A 9,863-nucleotide genomic window follows, 5' to 3' on the forward strand; every position below is an offset into this window, starting at 1 on the left:
AAGCATTATGTGAACCTTAATCTCATCAGATTTGGTTCAAAGAGAGAATATCACATATTTAGTTTCATAGAGAAACTTGTCTCACCATATAGGGAAGTAGGAGGGGAATGGGAAAAGGAAAGGGAGAAGCTAATAGAAGAACAGACATAGAAGGAGAAAAAGGATAAGAAAGAGGGGAGGGGCTTTTAAAGAGGAGGACTGATTGAGGGAGGTGGTAGAAGCAAAACACTGGGGAAGAGAGAGAGGGGAAAGGAAAGAGAAAAGTATAAGTTAGGAAAAAATAAGATGGCAGGAAATAGTATAATTTTAACTGTGAATTGAATGGGATGAACTCTCCCATAAAATGGAAGCAGGTAACAGATGGAATAAAAGCCAGAATCCTACAATATGTTGTTTACAGGAAACACATTTAAAGCAGAATGATGCATTCAGAGTGAAGGTAAAAGGTTGGAAGCAGAATCTCTTATGCTTTAACTGAAGTTAAAAAAAAAAAGGGGGTGGTAGTGGGTAATGATCCTGATCTCAGATCAAGCAAAAAGCAAAAATAGATCTAATAAAAAGAGACAAGGAAACCACATTTTGCTAAAGGGCATAATAAAGTAATATCAATACTAAACCTATGTACCATGTAGGATAGCATTAAAATTCCTTGAGAAATTGAGAACTGCAAGAAAAAATAGATAGTAAAACTGTACTAATGGGGGAATCAGAACCTTGCTTTATCAGAACTAGATAAATTGAACTACAAAATAAGAAAAGTTAATTAAGGAGGTAAATAGAATTTTAGAAAAAGTTAGATATGATAGACTTTAGTAGAAAATTGAATGGGACAGAAAAAGAATATACTTTTTTCTTGGTGGTACATGGAACCTACATAAGTGACCATGTGGTAGGGTAGGGCATTAAAAAATCCAAAATCAAATACAGAAAGGCAGAAGTAGTAAATGTATCTTTTTTTGATCATGATACAATAAAAATTACATTAATAAAGAGCCAGGGAAAAATAGACCAAAAATTAATTGGAAACTAAATAATCCTAAAGAATGAGCAAATTATAGATAGAATTGATAATTTCATGCAAGAGAATGGCAATAATGAGATAGCATACCAAAATTTAGAGATGCAGTCAAAGCAGTTCTTAGAGGAAATTTTACATTTCTAGATGCTTATTTGCATAAAATAGAGAAAAAGATGATCAGTGAATTGGGTATTCAACTAAAAAAGCTAGAAAAAGAAAAACCTATAATTAAATGCCAAATTTGAAATTCTAAAAATAAAAGGGGAAATTAATAAAATTGAAAGTAAGGAAAGTATTGAACTAATAAACAAAACTGAGTTGGTTTTATGAAAAACCAACAAAATCAATAAACCTTTAGTGAATTTGATTAGAAAAAGGAAGAAAATAAAATTGCTAGTATCAAAAATGAAAAGGTTGAATTTTCCACCATGAAGAGGAAAATAGAGCAATAATTAGGAGCTATTTTGCCCAACTGTATGCTAATAAATCTGACAATCTAAGTGAAATGGAATGGATGAATACTTAAAAAACATAGATTCCCCATTTTAATAGAGGAAATAAATTACTTAAATAGCCCATTTTAGAAAATGGAATTGAACAAAAATACATATTTCTTAAACCCTGTTTCAGCTTTAGTCTGGTGTGGTTTTGCAGAGGGACAACTTCTCTTTATATGGAAAAAGCACAACTATGTTTATCTTCCTATGGAAGGAGGCATGACTCCCAATTGACTAAGAGAATTTCGATGTACTTGCATGAGGGACTTAAAGTTTCTGATAGAGACAGCAGAAACATAAACTTAGAGAAAACCTCCAAGAATGTGGTCAAAAGAGACTTTTCAATATTATATTAGAGCCTTGGACATTGGGGGGATGTTCCTTCATCTCCAGTCTTAAAACAACTGAAACATGATGTCTTCTAAGAGAGGTTTTTATCTCTCCTGGTTTGAACTAAATTCTGTTTTCATTCTCAAGTGAAAAGCTTATTTACTTTTGTTTTCTCTTTGGTATATTTTAATGGATAGAAATTCTTTGATTTTGGGCTTTTTTTCCTTGGATAAATGGTTTTCCTGTCTATTTGCTTTTTATGTAGTCAGCATTTGATGGGAGAGGATTGTGAAGATTGTAAGCCTAAGGGCTATCTTTCCTCTTAAAAATGATGGAAGGAAGTGACTTTAATTTTGAATTCTAAATTTTATACTTTCATACTAAGCATATTTGATATGTCAGATAGATGTATCTATTCTAATAACATAATTAGAGAAATCTTCTTATTTATTTCTCTTCTGCGGTTGCATGCCAGAAGTGCTAGCACAGTCAGACCTCAAATCATCTCTTTATGTCACCTTTGAATCAAATCAGCATATACAGCATATGTACACATACACATACATACACAAACACACAAATATATATACATACCATACAGTGACAGAGTGCCCCTCCTACATATTTTATATTTTAACATGAGGAAATTTTGTTTTTCATGACATATCAAATTGGGAAAATTAATTGACTCATCTTTGGAGCTTCTACCCTTAAGCCCATTTCAGTTGATTTCACTAGACAACATTTCACATCTCTTCTACTCATTCAGTTATTTACCCAAGACATCTTGCTATCTGCTTTGAAAACAATCACCCTTCACCTTGTACAATTTCACCCCACTGCTTTCCTGCATACATTGGTAATGTGATTATATTAATAATCATATATTTACATATGGAAAAACATGTTGTTAGTACATCAATTACCATTTCTCTGATTTCTCATAACAAAACACCTTTTTTTGCTGTAACTTCTTCTAAATATTGTCTAATTTTATTAGACTAGAAGCTACTAGTGGTTTTTTATTGTTTGATTTTTTTTTTTATGGTTATACATGTACATTAAGTTTTTAAAATATTCTTTTATTTATGAATCATGCTGAGAGAGAAAAATCAGAACAAAAGAGAAAAACCATGAGAGAGAAAACAGAAGAGAAAGAAAAGCTTTCTGTTAATAATAAATTTTACCTTTCCTAGGTACCTACCATGCTAATGTGGTACTTTTTTGTACTTTTTTAATGTATTTTTCATTACAGTTATCTATGTATATATCATATTTTCCTAGTGGATCACAAACTCCACGTGGACAACTGTCTTATAGGTAAACTTTATAACTAAACTTCTCCAGAACCTAGTGCAATAAGCTAACTGTGGCAACTTGAAGTCTATGCTAACAACTTCTCCTGTCCTTTACAGATAATTATAACTTATCTGCTGCTCATCAAAGCTCATTTCCATTTTGCTAAATAATGCTATCATTTGATTTACATTCTGATCTCTCTGACCTCCCCATCATTATTTTCAAGTGACTTGAGAATCCTTGTTGACTTCATTATTCCTCAACTTTCTTTAATACTGTTTAATTTCTTTTTCATCATAGCAGCCTTGTATCTGCAAAGACACACTCTGTACCTTGCATACAAATACTATAAAGGAGAACTTTGAAATTTTAAATGCTTTATTTCAAATGCTTTATTACATAGTTTGGAAATTTTCTGGAAAAGCTGCATCTAAAACCCCCAGCATTTAGTAGATCATAATGATGGTGATTTATACTACATTGGGAATACATAAACATTAGTTGTATTAAAATGTCAAATTGTAGATTTAAAATTACCCAATAATTCTAAATGCTCAAATAATCCTCTATTTTGATTATCAAAATGTTTCCCTCCTCCTATCTTCAATTTGGGTATGCTTAGGTCTCTCCTCTCCTTTGAAAGAGATTGGCTTTCCATAAAAGGAAACAAAGTTATTGTTGGGACCTGATTGGTTCTGGCTTCCTTAAAGCAGCTTTCTGGTCACAGAGAGATAGAACAGTCCCAATCTGTGAATCACCATGTCCTTTACTATATCCTGTCCTGATGATCAATTGGGTTTCCACATGGAGATAAGGGGGACCAAGTCCAGCTAAGTTCATTGTATCTATATTGCATGTCTCTGCTGCAATTAGGGCAAAGTAGACTTTTTGTTGATTGTCCAATGACTTGCAAATGCCTCACTTTGCAACACATAATTTGAATTGAGAGTGTGAGTTCTAGAACTTCCTCAGACAACAGAAGCTAAAAGAAACACTGCAAAATGACTTAAAATGGTTTGAAAACAGTTCTCCATAAGTGTATGTAGTCACTATGAGCTAGATCAGATAGTTAAAAAAAAGATTATAAAAGATTATAAAGGAAGATTATAAAAAGATTAAAGATTATAAAAAGGAAAAACTTATAATGATTATTTACCTCATGAATATTTTAGAAAAAATTTAGCCACATAGATACATTTATTATCTTGGGATAATTTTCTTTTTCCTGAGGCAATTGGGATTAAGTGACTGGCCTAAAGTCACACAGCCAGGAAGTATTAAGTGTCAGAGGTTTTTTGTTTTTTTTTTTGAGGCAATTGAGGTTAAGTTACTTGCCCAGAGTCACACAGCCCAGGAAGTGTTAAGTGTGTGAGGTTCAGATTTGAACTCATATCCTCCTGACTTCAGGGCTGGTGCTCTATCCACTGTGCCATCTAGCTGCCCACTTCTTTAACTTAACTTCCTTAACTTTAACTTTAAAGGAAAGATGCTACAGCTGATCTTCTATTCTTCCTGAGCCTGCCTATAATGATTATTTAATTTGTATAGTAAGTTACTAAAAATATTTATCTAATGAATATTTTAGAAGAAATTTTCCTTATAGAATGAGAAAAAAAAAGCCACAAAGGCATGCTTATTATCTTGGGATTTCTTCTTTAATTTCTAAAGGAAAGATGCTACAGTTGACTCTCTATTCTTTCTGATCCTACCTTAGGATAGATGCTTTACATTTGACTCACATACTTGTTTTAATCAATCTTCCCACATGCAGTTCTTTCCAGGATGGACCTGGCCTGAATCAATTGAAAGTGCCAGTAGCTAGAAAGAACACAAATTTTTGCTCTTCAACCCTCTGCTTTGTCCCTCATCTGCAGCTTTGGAGAAAAGGTGCTATTTAATTTTTATATGTTAACTTATAGACCTTGTTTCAACCATTTGGGCAAAAATGACATAAAAATCCGCATATCAGAGTTTTGATTTGAATTTAATATTTAGAACTGTTCTAGTCAATATGTTTTTGTAATAATAATAGCAAATTTATAAATAACAAAATGACAATTAAATCCCCATCATATAAGTGTCCTTCTAGAAGAGAATATTGTATAGTGTGTTGCTTCTCCTCTCCACTAGGATTATTAATTAGCCAGCCAGATTTAATTAGCTTTTAGCAAAAGGTATTTAATACAGTGGAATAGTTGGTATAACTCTTCCCCTTTTTCTTTCCCCCCCTGCCCCCCACCATTCCTCAAGTTTGTGAAACACTTTCCCATCTATACAGATTGGAAATACATTCTACTCAGAAAACAGAAGAAAATGATCTCAAGTTGAAAGTAACATATGGTAAAGGGCTAACTCACAGCTCCTAGAAATCCTTCTATTCATGTGTTCATGATGACCCCTTTATGTATAGTACACCTTTTCTGTGGGAAAACTTTGTAGAGAGCCTTTGAATCTGCCTTTCTTCATTTGAGTTCAGTTTGTCTTTACCTCTGCTAAATGCTGTTGTTTTAGGGATACTACAAGGACTCTGATGAAAAACAATCCAAACCCTACAAAGTTCACAAGGTTGTTCTGTGGTAGAGAGATGGGAAAGAGAGAAAATAGGTAAAGATCAAGGCCAGACCTAGTCAATGTTTTATACTGTCCTAGCCTCCTCCCAACACCCCCAAGAAATTTCTTCTTAGGGATTTGGTTGGAGGGTTCCCGTCATTGTGTTGTTAGATCCTCTAATATTTGATTCTAAAGTAGCTCACTGGTTTTCTAATAGCCACAAAGGGTTTGACTGCCTCGGCCTGCGAGGCAGAGTGTGTGGACCCTGGAAGAAAAGAGATAAGGGCAAGAGAGAGGGGACGCACAAAATGGAGGCAAGTCAAATCATTCTGATCAAGCCTCATTTTAATGGGTGCAATAGTACAGATATATATAGCAGTAGAAAAGAAGGCAGGGTTGTTCAAACACAGTACAGGGTGGGGGTCCTAGACAAAGGGTTGGTATCCCGCCCAAGGATGAGCTGCTTAGATGTTTCTGGTGGCAGGAAGCTCTATGATGTAATTAGAGGATGCCTAGATATCTGCCTATTCAAAGTTAGGATGTGATTAGGAGATTCCTATTCAGGAAGTCTTTGGTATAATGTGATTAAGAGATTCAGCCTATTCAAGGTTGGCCTTATGTGGCTGTAGATTAGTGCCGGCTCCCCACATTTGACCAAATACCTCAACCAATCTATATAGACATTCTGTGATACTTATTTGAAATGCATAACCAGGATATTCCAAACATTTACGTATAATCTTTACAAACTGCAATGATTCTCATAACAATCCTTGAAGGAAATCCTGATTCTGAGGGTTTAGATAGCCATTTAATGAAGCCATTTAATGGTCCATACAAGATCTATTCTAGTTGGTTATGGAATTGTGTTACATCCTCTTAAGTCCTATATAAAAAAGCATAATGTTAATTCAGTTTGGAAGCTTGCCAGAAATTGAAGCATATGATTTTTTTTTTCTTAGCATATTGCTGAGGAGGAAATGCCTTGAAGGGGGAGGGATGGAGAAGGAGGAGGAAGAAGGCAATCTTTAACTTTGGCTGGGTTTCATTCCTCTATCCCCAGTTGACCAGAAGAGGAGTCCAGCATTAAGGAATCCAGAGGATGGACTTTCCATCTTCTCATTAGTGTCTCACATGGTGCACCTCTTGGGAAGTGTATCACCAGGAGTAAAGAACAGAGTGGAACGTATGTTTTTTTACAAGGAACCCAACAAAGAGATTATATCTTAAACAATATAAGTACCCAATGAATAGGAGAAAAGGGACTTTTCAAGTAAAAAAGAAGCTGTGAGTCACTTTTTTGCGATATAATGTTCTTGTAAGTCTGAGCCTTCTGTTCCCTGGAGTTTGAATGTACTTGGTAGGGAGAGTGTGTTACAGAATTTTTCAGGAAAGGGAAGAATTGTACCAACTGCTTTTATTTTACCATATTGGTAAATATATCTTTCTGACTGGTAACAATGGTTCTCAATTGATAAAAGGGGGGGAAGCACATAAGGCTCAAACCAATGGCATTACAAAAATTTTCTTAACCCCTCTGAATCACCCCTAAAACCCTGAGAGAAATTAGCTAAACTCAGGCCTGAATATGAGATGAATCATACAATAGGATAAGGATATCTTGATGCTTACATGGGTTGTACACATACAACTAACATAATTAAACTTTTCAGAAATCTAAGTATCATATTATAGCATCATAAATATAGATCTAGACGAGTCCTTATAGATCATTTAGTTCAGAATCCTTATTTTACAAAGAAAATGTAGTCCAGAGAAGTTACTTATGCAATGTCACATAGGTAATAAATGGAAGAGTCTAGATTTGAATTCAGGACCTCTGATCCATTCAAAAGCCAGATCTTTTTTCTGTCTTTCCTATCTAAATTTTAATCTTCTATCTTATAATGTAAAACTCAGCTTCTGCTGTGAATAGAAGAACCAATTGTCTTTAATTAAACCTCCAAATGAGATTATAATTATTGACTGTTATGCTGAAATTATCTGCTTCTTCCTGCCACCTGCTAAATTCTCTTGTTTACTCCCTACAACTAGTTAGCCCCTTACCATAAGGCTTTTTAGCTTGTTATAGGATAGCCCCATAAAAGCCATTTGCTGGGTCTGCACTTTATTAAAAGAAGTAAAGCAAAGCAAAATAGAGCAGAAGAGAAAACAAGTAGATTTTGTATTCCACTACACTTGTGATCATATTTGTGTAGTTTTCAATCCCTTGAAAAAGAACAGTGACTGAAGAAAGCTCTGGATTAAAGCACTACACAGTGGGCCAATTTCAGAGAAAGTAAAGTTAGAATTAGAATATTTAACAAATTTCTAGAGAACATTGTTGTCTAACATATGGGACTTTAAGGTTTGCAAACTACATATATTATCACATTTGATCCTCACATTGACCTATAAGTATTCTCCCATTTAACAAGTAAGAAGAAAATAGAGGCTAAGAAGGGTTAAATGATTTTGACTATAGCTAGTAAATACTAGTAAATTTGAATTCAGGTCTTTCTGAATCCAGGAGATAATAATAGTACTTGCCAAATAAGTATTGTTGTGTGAATAAAATTATATAACATGTGAAGCACTGTGAATGTTAAAGTGCTATATAAAAGTTGTTATATTGATCAATATGTGCAAGACTTGTATCTGATATCTTTTATAAACGTTTAATACCCCAAAATATAGAGGGAAAATTTAGATAACAAAAGCCATTTTTTGAAAAGATAAATGGTCAAATGATATGAATAGTTCTCAAAGAAGAATTGTAAACAATAATCTCATGAAAGACCATTTTTACTGAAAAAAGAGGCTATGTTTGTCCTTCCGTCCTTGTCTCCAAATCATTAATAAATGAAATACGTATTAAACAATTCTGAGATTTCATTTTACTTTGTAACAAATTATCAAAGACAAGGAAAGTTGTGAGTTATCAAGTTGTGGAAAGAGTTATAGAATACAGTATTGGTGGAGATGCAAATTGGTCCAATCATTCTAGAATACAATTGTAAATCATTTTAAACTGATATAGTCTTTATTACCTTCATTTTCCAAGGAAGTCAGCCACAGAAAATAAGGCCTCATATATGCAAGAATATTCAAAGCAGTACTCTGTGGTAGTAGAGAATTGGAAACAAAGCAGATGCCTATACAAAATGACAAATCAAATTAGCATGGATAATGTATATTCTTTACTGAGTATACTCAGTGGTGTGCTAGCCATCCACTTTGGTCTTTTTAAAAACTGAGAGATACTAGTGGGGATTGGAAGCTATCTGTGTTCTTCATTCTTTTTTTTTTTTTTTTAAATAATTATAACTTTTTATTGACAGAACCCATACCTGGATAATTTTTTACAACATTATCCCTTGCACTCACTTCTGTTCCGACTTTTCCTCTCCCTCCCTGCACCCCCTCCCATAGATGGCAAGCAGTCTTATACATGTTAAATATGTCACAGTATATCCTAGATACAATATATGTGTGCAGGACTGAACCAGTTCTCTTGTTGCACAGGGAGAATTGGATTCAGAAGGTAAAAATAACTCGGGAAGAAAAACCAAAATGCAAACAGTTTACACTCATTTCCCAGTGTTCTTTCTTTGAGTGTAGTAGCTGCTTCTGTCCATCATTGACCAATTGAAACTGAGTTAGATCTTCTCTTTGTTGAAGGAATCCACTTCCATCAAAATACATCCTCATACAGTATCATTGTTGAGGTATATAATTGTTGGTGGTTTTCCTGGGGGCCAGCCTTAGTCTTAGTTGAAATAAATAATTACTTCGAAATCTCAGCCAGCTAGTAAAAGTTGCAAACGTTTATTTCTCCTTACAAAATTAGGCCGGTTAGTTGAGGCCTATCTCACTGCCTGGCTCCAAGAGATCTTGTAGTTTTGTCCTTGGCTCTTGCCTCTGCTTTCTTCAGTCTCCAGTCAGCTCTGACTCGTGGCTTCTCAATCTCCAGTCTGTGGCGAGTAGTCTTTTCTTCCAGAGTGTTCTTTCTCAGAGCCCTGTTGATGTTCCGGAGAAAATCCTCCTTTGCTCCAAGAGCTTCCTTCATTTATGTGATCTCCCAAAGGTTAACTCCGCCTTTTGGAGGGAGAGGGATTCTGGGTTATCTCCCAGAGTGCTCTCTGGTCCTAAGGGAGGTGTGAATTTAG

The sequence above is a fragment of the Sarcophilus harrisii genome, chromosome 4 (genome assembly GCF_902635505.1).
Source record: "Sarcophilus harrisii chromosome 4, mSarHar1.11, whole genome shotgun sequence".
Lineage (NCBI taxonomy): Eukaryota > Metazoa > Chordata > Mammalia > Dasyuromorphia > Dasyuridae > Sarcophilus > Sarcophilus harrisii.